Source organism: Bos indicus x Bos taurus, chromosome 19 (assembly GCF_003369695.1).
Source record: "Bos indicus x Bos taurus breed Angus x Brahman F1 hybrid chromosome 19, Bos_hybrid_MaternalHap_v2.0, whole genome shotgun sequence".
Lineage (NCBI taxonomy): Eukaryota > Metazoa > Chordata > Mammalia > Artiodactyla > Bovidae > Bos > Bos indicus x Bos taurus.
The window spans coordinates 43,197,246-43,209,006 of NC_040094.1; positions in this window are offsets into that span (position 1 = coordinate 43,197,246).

The following is an 11,761-nucleotide window of genomic DNA, read 5'->3' on the forward strand; positions in this document are numbered from 1 at the left end:
CTGCCTTCCCCTTCTCCATTACCGGGGAAACAGAGTGCATTTTCCAAATCAAAAACTGGGACACCTGGTCTGACAGGTATTGGTGAACTTGTGGGACAGAATTTTTAAAATCAGACAGTCCTAGAAACCAAGACATAGATTTACTGCTGAGACATCCTGGAGCTTTCCTATGTCCATCCCAGTCCTCTAGTTCTCTCGAGCTGCTCCCTGACCCTAACAGCTGTCTAGCTCCAGGAAGGAGGATCATGCGCTGAGCAGCTCAGGTGAAAGGGTCAGCGCAGGTGTGCAAACAGACCACATGTCTGTGTTCCTGCCAGGCGCTGGGGTCACACTGTAACAGTGCTACCACATTGCTGTACACAAAAACCTGGCCAAATCCTTCTCCCCCCAATACACTTGTTGGCCATGCCTGAACAAAGTGATCCCTGATGATGTCAGTTTCTGGTCCCTTCCCTCACAGGCATCTTTTTGAAACAGCATTTCCTCAGCTCCTCTCTCCTGTTGGTCATAGAGAGCCTTCCACTCCTACATGGAATGAGCTCCACCCCTACTCAGAATCTCCCCAAATAGCACCCATCTTGGAGAAGGACTACCTCTCCACAGCTAAAGAAAACACCTCCTGTGAAGGTACTCCTTTTCTGGCCTTCAGTTCAGTTCAGTTCAGTCACTCAGTCATGTCCGATTCTTTGCAACCCCATGAATCACAGCACGCCAGGCCTCCCTGTCCGTCACCAACTCCCGGAGTTCACCCAGACTCACGTCCATCGAGTCAGTGATGCCATCCAGCCATCTCATCCACTGTCGTCCCCTTCTCCTCCTGCCCCCAATCCTTCCCAGCATCTGAGTGTTTTCCAATGAGTCAAATCTTCGCATGAGGTGGCCAAAGTACTGGAGTTTCAGCTTTAGCATCATTCCTTCCAAAGAAATCCCAGGACTGATCTCCTTCAGAATGGACTGGTTGGATCTCCTTGCAGTCCAAGGGACTCTCAAGAGTCTTCTCCAACACCACAGTTCAAAAGCATCAATTCTTCGGCACTCAGCTTTCTTCACAGTCCAACTCTCACATCCATACATGACCACTGGAAAAACTATAGCCTTGACTAGACAGACCTTTGTTGGCAAAGTAACGTCTCTGCTTTTCAATATGCTATCTAGGTTGGTCATAACTTTCCTTCCAAGGAGTAAGCGTCTTCTAATTTCATGGCTACAGTCACCATCTGCAGTGATTTTGGAGCCCCAAAAAATAAATCCACTGTTTCCCCATCTATTTCCCATGAAGTGATGGGACCAGATGCCATGATCTTTGTTTTCTGAATGTTGAGCTTTAAGCCAACTTTTTCACTCTCCTCTTTCACTTTCATCAAGAGGCTTTTTAGTTCCTCTTCACTTTCTGCCATAAGGGTGGTGTCATCTGCATATCTGAGCAACTCAGGATCTTTGTGGGCTAGTGGGAAGACTGCAGTCAGGGAGAATCTACTGTGTAGCAATTATCCCCCTGGTTAGAGAGATACAACCAGCCAAACAACAAGGTCCTACTGTATAGCATAGGGAACTATATTCAATATCCTCTGATAAGCCATAATGGAAAAGACTGTAAAAAAATTATATATATGTATAACAATCACTTTGTTGTAAGCAGAAATTAACACTTTGCAAATCAACCATCAGATCAGATCAGATCAGTTGCTCAGTCGTGTCTGACTCTTTGCAACCCCACGAATCGCAGCACGCCAGGCCTCCCTGTCCATCACCAACTCCCGGAGTTCACTGAGACTCATGTCCATCGAGTCAGTGATGCCATCCAGCCATCAACCATACTTCAATAAAATTCTTCAATAAAATTCAAATCAACCATACTTCAATAAAATTTAAAAAAAAATTACACATCCAGAAACAGGCATCTAGGCTGTCATAAACTTTGTACATCAATTTGACAATATTGAGAAAATTTTTAAATGCACGTGTCCACAGCCCCAGCAATTCCATTTCTAACAACTTATCCTTCAATATATTGCAGATGTATGTATTTTCTGGCTGCTCTCTCCAGCACTTTCAATAGGGCCTGGGACCTAGTCAATGGGCTTGCCAGGTGGTGCTAGCGGTAAAGAACCCTCTTGCCAAGGCAGAAGATGTAAGAGATGTGGGTTCAATCCCTGGGTCAGGAAGATCCCCTGGAGGAGGCATGGCAACCCACTCCAATATTCTTGCCTGCAAAATCCCATGGACAGAGAAGCCTGGTAGGCTACAGTCCACAGTATCACAAAGAGCCAGACATGACTGAAGCAACTTCGCATGCATGCACCTAGTCAGTAAGTGTTTGCTGAGTGATTAAGTTCCCCATCTCAATGTTGCTGGACCCAGGTTTGACTAATCCTGGGCAGAACAACAAGAAAGTTACTATCCAAGGAGTGAAAGAGGAGAGCTGCTGACCAGAGGATCCATGAGCCAATCATGGAGGTTTTTCAGTTCCCTCAGTGGGCCCATTGCAGACCCCCAAGACTCCCCAGACTCCCTCATTACCCCACCATGCCACTGCAGAGGCTCCTCTACCTCAAATGAATCAATTTGGACCTCCCATTCTTACCTTTCTGTTCTCTGACTTAAAAGCTTTAAACTCTTCTGATTTTCCCATTTGAATCACCTCCCTCCTCAGCTTGGCAGAGGACAGGTTCCTGTCCCTGGGTACTGTTGATGGCCTCAGGCTGCAATGGCTTGGAGCCAGGCTTGGGTTCCCAGCCAGAGGTTGGGGTTGGGTCACAGCAGTGAAAGAACCAGATCCTAGCCACTAGACCAGTGGTCAGTGACAAGGGCCCTGGCCCTTTGGATTTGCAGAAAAGAATTTCCACAAAGACAGAAAGTAGTGAAGCAAGTATTTATTAGGAGGAAAAAGAGTACAGTACATGTTGGTAGGCACACCAGCAGACTCAGAGGGAGAATCCCTGTGTTGCACCATTATGGCAATTTAAATCACTTAAATGGGGCAATTCTTCCAGTTTTCCCTTGGCCAATCATCCATATTTGGTTTATCTCAGTGTCCTTCCATGTGTGCACACATCTCTTAGCCAAGATGGATTCTACTGCAAAGACCTATGGGTAGAGCATCACTTGACATCACTCCTCCTTTGATTCCCAAGGAGCCTTTCTGAGCACCTGTGGTCAGGGAGGTCTCCTGACTTCAGGAATGAGAAATATGTGGTCGGGGCAGGGCTCAGCCTCCTCCCTTAAGTGTCCTGCTATTCTTGTATTAAAGTTTTGGTCCACAAGGAATGAATCTCCAATTGTTTTATGCTGGGGGCAGGAGGAGGAGGCATCTACCTCCTGCCTCACCATCTTTGTGCCAGGCTTTGGGCATTCTATCTCAGTTTCAGAAGCTTTAGTCTGGGGACTTCCTTGGTGGTTCAGTGGTTGAGAGTCTGCCTTCCAATACAGGGGACTCGGTTTAGATCCTGGTAAACTAAAATTCCACATGCCACAAGGCAGCTAAGCCCTAACTAGAGAGGCCCACACTTGGCAAATACTAAGCCTGCACTCTCTGGAACCCACAACAAGAGAAGCCCTGGCACCCCATCTAGAGAAGTCTCCACGCCACAACAAAGACCCAGGGCAGCCAAAAAAAAGAAGAAGAAGCTTTAGACTACCTAATGACTCCTCCCTGGATTTTAATCCATTTCAGCTAATAGTCATTGAGCACCTACCACGGGAAACCCAGTCCCCTACAACCGCTTCAGGTGAAGAGGAGGGAAAGATAATCCAGTCCAGTGCATCTCCCCATTGGCTGATGAGATCCTCAAGACTCGGCTGTGTGCCTGTTTATTATGCCGTCCCCTGTGCCTCACAGGGGGCTAGACACATATTAGGCACTCACTGTATGCATGACCGAATATCAGCTGGATTGAATATGTGAATGAAGGAAAGGAATCGTAGGGGAACAGTAGCGGGGAGGAAGGAGAAGATGCAGCCAGGAGGAGAGTCTCTGAAAGCCTGCGGTTCTAAACCCACTTTATCATGCGACAGCCATGGGTCTCTGACTACAGAGACCCGTCATCCTCCCTCTGGAGAACCAGGGGGAGTTCTCACTCCTTCAACACTCAGTTTTTTCCCCACAACAGTTGGAACCAAGGGCGGGTGCGCTCTGGGGAAGTGCCCCAGGGAGGGTCCACCAGACCCAGCATCTGTGCTCAGGAAATATTTCCCAGCCACACCAACTGATTCGTGGCTGGCTTCTTTCTAGTCATCCTCAAATTTACCCTCTATGTGCTTAGTCGCTCAGTTGTATCCGACTCTTTTTGACCCCATGGACTGTAGCCCACCAGGCTCCTCTGTTCATGGGACTCTCAAGGCAAGAATACTGGAATGGGTTGCCATGCCCTCCTCCAGACCTTCCAACCCAGGGATCAAACACAGGTCTCCCACATTGCAGGCAGATTCTTTACAGTCTGAGCCACTAGGGAAGCCATCACCCTGTCTGAAAAACTGCTGCCACTTCCTCCCCACCAGGTGTTTTTCTGTGACATTCCCTCTTCTTTCAGGAAACTTTCCCCTAAGAAGGCAGTTGACCACTTCCTTTTCCAAGACAGAAGCTATACAACTTCTCCCCAACAGATCACTCACCCTCGGCCTTTACTTGCCATGTTTTACCTTATCTCTGAGTGGATTCATCATTTTTGCCTCTTGTCTCTCTTTGTCATGTTCTGTCTTGGGGACATAAAGGGTAGGTAGAAGCAGAGGTCATGATGTACAGATAAGAGGTGTCAAGTTCCATCAGGGCCACAGTCTCTACCCTGATACCAATCTTTTTTGTTGTTGTTGTTTGGCTGTGCTGGGTCTTAGTTGTGGCACACTGGATCTTCGATCTTTATTGTGGCATTTGGGATCTAGTTCCCTGACCAGGGATTGAACCCAAGCTCCCTGCATTGGGAGTGCAGAGTCTTAGCCATTGGACTACCAGGGAAATCCCACTACAAATCTTAAGAGACATCTGGGATGTTGGGAGGCCTCATCTAAAGCATGGGTTGTGTTCACCACTTTCCCTCACAACTTAGATGTTGCTTCAAGGATGCACAGCCCCAGGTGCTATGTATTCAAGGCTCCTTGATGACAGAACCCAAAGAGATTTCAGAAGAACCCTAGTCCAGTTCTCTAATGTTACAAAGGAAGTACAGGGAGAATTGAGGTCCAAAGAGGTGACCTTATTACAGACAGGTGCCCTTATTGCAGATGGGAGGGCAGATGGATGTAACTAGTTTGGAAACCTTTTGACATTATCTTATTAAGTTGAAGAGTCATATACACTAAGACCCTGCAGCTCCTCTCCTGTGAATGTATCTCGTAAACATATGTGCCAGGACACATATACGAGATTGTCTAAAAACTAGACAGAGCCCAGATGTCCTTCAACACCTGGCTGGCTGGATTGTAGCATATTCATACCATAGGAAACTTGACAGCAGGGGAAATGAATGAACTGCAGCTACACACACATGAACGAATCGCATAACAGAATATTCAGCAAAAGAAAGTGGAACATGAAAAACACAGTTACAGTAGAATTCAAATCGCATGGAACCCTGGAGAAGGAAACGGCAACCTACTCCAGTGTTTTTGCCTGGTAAATCCCGTGGCCAGAGGAGCCTGACGGGCTACAGTCCATGGAGTGAGTTGGACACGACTGAGTGCCTGAGCACACACACAGCACACAATATTAGCACCAGCTTTAACCAGTTCTACCACTCCTTTGGAAAGTCATTTCTGACAATGTCTTTAAGTTTGAATTTATTGCTATGAGTTGAGTATTTACTAAAAGTCTCTTTTTTGTTGCCTTTGCTAGAGACTTATTACTCTGGGTAGACATTTTGAATAATCAGGTAGAGTTAAAACAAGAAAAACTAAATTGTATTATTTGGAGGGGATACACAGTTGGAAAAACCACACACACAAAAAAGCTTGGAAATGATTACTGCTAAAAAAAAAAAAAGAAGAAGAAGAAGGATAGTCCTTCTTTCCTTCAGTGAGTAATTACTGAACTCCTGCAATATGCCAGGTACTGCTCTGAGCACTGGAGCAACAGTGAAGGAAACAAATAAAAATGCTCACCCTGTGGAGCTCACATTTTACCAGGGGAAGCAGCAATAAACAATCTATAAAATAAACAAAGAAGTTATAATAGTATATTGAAAAGTGGGGCTATGGGAAAAAGAAAACAAACAAACAAAAAACAGAGGATAAAGAATTCCCAAATCAGGGAAGGATAAATTAGGAGATTGAGATTAACATATACACATTACTATATATAAAATAGATAACCAACAAGGACCTACTGTTAAGCACAGGGAACTCTCTACTCAGTGTTTTGTAATAACATATAAGGGAAGAGAATCTGAAGAAGAATGTGTGTGTGTGTGTGTGTGTGTGTGTGTGTGTGTGTGTATAACTAAATTTCTGTGCTGTATACCTGAAATCAACATGGTATTTTAAATCAACTATACCTCCATACAAATATTAATTAAAAATAAGTAAATGAATAAAGAATTTCCTCATCAGAGGTTGAGGGCAAGTAGGTTGCAGTATTAAATAGGGTGGTCAGGGTTTGCCTCATTGCAAAGGAGAGATTTGAACAAATACACGAAGGAGGGGAAAGAGCCAGTTAAGTAGTGGGGAGGGAGCCTTCCAGCCCAATCCCAGGCTGACTGGGGCTGAGGGAATAGGCAGTGTGAAGGTCCCAAGGAAGGAGTCTAGCAGGGGTCTTCTTGTGCAAGGAACAGTGAGAAGGCCAGGTGCCTGGAACTCAGGGCATGATGGGGAGAGTAGCTTTTACTTTGAATGAAATGGGGGACTACTGTAGGGTTTTACACAGAGTGACATGATCTGACATATTTTATAACTCTTGGGTTTTTGGGGGGTTGCTGTGCTGAGTCTTCATTGGGGTGCACGGGCTTCTCTTGTGGTGCATGGGCTTAGTTGCTCCAAGGCATGTGGGATCTTAGTTTCCAGAGCAGGGATCAAACCTGCATCCCCTGTATTGGTAGGTGGATTCTTAACCACTGGACCACCAGAGAAGTCTCATCTGAGCTAGTTTAGAAGGAATATTCTGACACCAGCATTGAGAAGAAAGAGGGCAAGGATAGAATGTGGAGACCTTGTTCGAAGGATCTTGCATTAATCCAAGAAAGAGACCATGGGGCTCCAGCCACGGTAGTAACTGGAAAGATGGTGGTTACCTGTGCAGGGGGTGGCAGTGCAGGGGTGGGGCTGTGCTTGGGGAGGGGTCTCACAGGGAGCCCTTGGTTGACAATATGTTTTTCGACTTACCTGGGTGATGTTTATGTGGGTGTTCATTTTATAATTATTTATTAAACTGTACGTATGTGTTTTATTAATGTTTCTGTTGTTGCTATTGTTCAGTCACTCAGTCATGTCCAACTCTGTATCTATACATGTCCAACTCCATGGTATCTATATTCTAATTCACAATACAATAAGAAATAAAGAAGTAACCTAAGGAGATCAGCTAGTAAATGGCTGGGACAGATTGGGATCCAATTCCAGTGACTTTTACTCTACCAATCCAACCTAAGGCATGGGGCCCAGCTCAACTTACCTATATTCTGGTATTGTAGCTTAGGGCAAACCCTGTCACCTCTCCCAGGTCCTGTGTTTCATCTGGAAACCAGGCAAATACTCTGCTTCCTCCCTTCTTCAGGTGCTGTGAAGATCACAAAGTGTTTCGTAAGCTGCCAAAAAGCACACATTACTGTTATTATTTTATTGGATTTTTAAAAGCATCTTTATTGATATAATTGAAGCATGATGAAATTTACACATGTAAAGCACACAATTTGATGAGTTTTAACACATGCGTACACGATGAAAATGTTACCACAATTAAGATCATACACATAGGGAATTCCCTGGCCATCCAGTGGTTACAACTCTGCCCTCTCACTGCGGAGGGCCTGAGTTCAGTCCCTGATCAAGACACTAAGATCCCAAGAGCTGGGTGGCATAGCCAAAAAAAAAAAAGATAATACACACATCCTTCATCTCCCAAAGTTTCCTTCTACTCTTTTGTAATCAATCTCTCCCCGTCCTAACTCTGTGTTCCCAGGATACATTGTTTTTCTTTAAGGCAATAAAGATTATGTTTGCATTTTCTAAAATTCTATATAAATGGAACCATATAGTCTTTTTTGTATGAATTGTTTTGTTCAGCATAGTTTCTTTGAGATTTATCCATATTATGCATGTATCAATAGTTCTTTCTTTTTTACAACTAAGTAGTATTCCATCACGAAGCTAAACTATGATTTATCCATTCACCAGTTGATTGGAAATGTTTCCACTTTGGGGCTATTGCAGATAAAACTACTATGGATGTTTTCATACAGCTTTGATTTCTCTTGGGTAAATTCCTAGAAGCAGACTGGCTGGGTCATATGGTAAGTGTGTTGAACTTTTTAAGACGCTGCCAAACCATTTTCCACAGAGGTTAAACCATTTTACATTCTCACCATCAGTGTATGAGAATTCTGGTTGCTTACCGTGTTCATCAACACCTGGCAAATTCAGTCTTTTTTCACTTTAACTATTCTAGAAGTGTGTATCAGTGTCTACTTGCGGGGCTTATTTTGTATTTTCCTAATGACTAAAGACCGGAGAAGGCAATGGCACCCCACTCCAATACTCTTGCCTGGAGAATCCCATGGACGGAGGAGCCTGGTGGGCTGCAGCCCATGGGGTCGCTGGGAGTCGGACTCGACTGAGGGACTTCACTTTCACTTTTCACTTTCATGCATTGGAGAAGGAAATGGCAACCCACTCCAGTGTTCTTGCCTGGAGAATCCCAGGGATGGGGGAGCCTGTTGGGCTGCCGTTTATGGGGTCGCACAGAGTCGGACACGACTTAGCAGCGACTTAGCAGCAGCAGCAGCAATGACTAAAGACACTGGAGCATGTTTCATATGCTAATTGTCATCCATATATCTTCTTTGATGATATAACTATTAAAATATTTTGATCACTTTTTATTTGCCTTGTTATATGGAGCTGTAAGAGCTCTTTATTTATTGTGCATACAAATTCTTTGTCAGATAGATGTTTTGCAAATATTTTGTCCCAGTCTGTGGCTTGCCTTTTAATTTTCTTAACTTTGTTGTTTTTTTAAAAAATATAATTTTATTTATTTATTCTTGGCTATGCTGGGTCTCCGTTGTTATGTTGGCTTTTCTCTGATTGGGACGAACGGAGGCTACTCTCCAGTTGTGGTGCACAGGCTTTTCACTGCAGTGACCTCTCTTGTAGCAGAATACGGGCTCTAGGGCATACAGGCTTCATTAGTGTGGCACGTGGGTTCAATAGTTGCAGCTGCCAGGCTCTGGAGCATAACCTCAGTAGTTGTGGCTTGAGGGCCTTGTTGCTCCTTGGCACTTGGGATCTTCCCAGACCAGGGATCAAACCTATGTTTTCTGCATTGGCAGGTGGATTCTTTACCACTGAGCCACCAGGGAAGGTCCAATAGTATTGTTTTGAAGAACAAAGAATTTTCACTTTGATGACATCAAATTTGTTTTTTGTTTTTCACTCTAATACATTCACCTATTTTTCTGGTTTTATAATTCTACCTCTTACATTTAAATCTTTTGAGTTAATCTGTCTATATGGTCAGATTTTTGTTTATTTTGTTTTGGCATAGTGAAAGTCGACTTAGCCTGACTCTTTGCAACCCTGTGGACCATACAGCCAATGGAATTCTCCAGGCCAGAATACTGGAGTGGGTAACCATTCCCTTCTCCAGGGGATCTTCCCAACCCAGGGATCGAACCCAGGTTTCCTGAATTGCAGGCGGATTCTCTAACAGCTAAGCCACAAGGGAAGTCCTTTGGTCACCCAATTTTTCCAACACCATTTGTCCAAATGATGATCTTTTCCCCATTGAGTTTCTTTAGCAACATTAACTAATCGAATATGTGTGAATCTATTTATGGACTCTGATGAATCTATTTATGTTCCACTGATCTATATAACTATATTTACACTGATACCATCACTGCAGCTTGAAAGTAAGTCTATCTTCATCTCCCGCACAGGCACATAGAAAACTTTGAATAACAATGTCTCTTTGGGTAGTCATTACTGTTTATGTATCTCTCTCCCTGATTAGACAGAACTCTTCCAGGGAAGGAACTGTTATTTTTTTTATATACTACAAAATATATATATATATATTTTATATACTGTTATTTTAGTACTATACTGTACTAAAGTTATTCTTTATAAAACTAAACTCATTTTGAGATAACTATATCCCACCGCTCATGGAAGATTACCATTCTTGCAACCCAGGTTCGAGTCCCTGGAGGTGCAGATCATGTTTGGGTTGCCCTGGTGGCTCAGAAGGTAAAGAATCCACCTGCAATGCAGGAGATCTGGGTTCAGCCCCTGGGTTGGGAAGGTCCCCTGGAGGATGGCATGGTAACCCCCCACTCAAGTATTTTTGCCTGGAGAATCCTCATGAACAGAGGAGCCTGGTGGGCTACAGTCCATGGGATCACAGAGTTGGACACGAGTGAGCGACTAAGCACAGCACAGAGATAACTACAGATTTATATGCAGCTTTAAGAAAGGATATAAAGACATTCCATGTACCCTTTATCCAGTTTCCTCCAATGGTAACATTTTGAAAAACTTTAGTGCAATATCATAGCCAGAAAATAGACACAGATCTTCTCACAATATCTCTACGCATATTTCCCCAGTTTTACATGTACTCATTTGTTCATAGTTAAGGATATCTTCTTAATATTTAAACCTTAATAATTTTTTTGAACATCCACTAATATACACAAGGCCAAGACCCTCACAATTTCACTGGCTTGGAAGTTGACCATTCTAAAGTAATACAGTAAGGGGACTTCCCTAGTGGTCCAGTGGCTAAGACTCTGGGCTCCCAATGTGGGGGTGGGGGGTGGGGGGGGTTATAGGGGTTGGAGGGGTGTCCCAGTTTCATTTAGATCCCACATGCCACAACTAAAATGATTCCCACATACCACACACAACAAAGATCAAAGATTTCCAGAGCTGCAACTAAGACCTCTGGCAGCCAAATAAATATTTTTTTTAAATAATGGAACTTAGAAGAACCCAGCCCACCTTTTATTAGAGGGGAGCAGGGAGAGTAGGGACTGGGGGAGGATGTCAGTAAAGACCTTGAAGAGGTGAGAGCCCGCCAGTAGCAGATGCTCACTAAATGTGTTACACTGAAAGGGTGAACTCAGAGTTATTTCCCATGTAGCTTAACGCATATCCTCACACCAGGAAGGTTCATCTTCACTTTCACTTGGCAAAAGTGAAAATTTAAGGCCTACTGCCCTGTACTGGGAGAAGGCAATGGTACCCCACTCCAGTACTCTTGCCTGGAAAATCCCATGGACGGAGGAGCCTGGTAGGCTGCAGTCCATAGGGTCGCTAAGAGTCAGGAACGACTGAGCAACTTCACTTTCACTTTTCATTTTCATGCATTGGAGAAGGAAATGGCACCCCACTCCAGTGTTCTTGCCTGGAGAATCCCAGGGACAGAGGAGCCTAGTGGGCTGCCGTCTATAGGGTCGCACAGAGTCGGACACGACTGAAGCGACTTAGCAGCAGCAGCAGCAGCAGCAGAAGTGACAGCAGCAGTAGCAGCCCTGTACTGGGTGGGCCTAGTGCCCTGTGCTGTGGCCGCCCAAGCACTTTGACTTCGGAGCCCAATGCTGTCTCCCTTTGATGG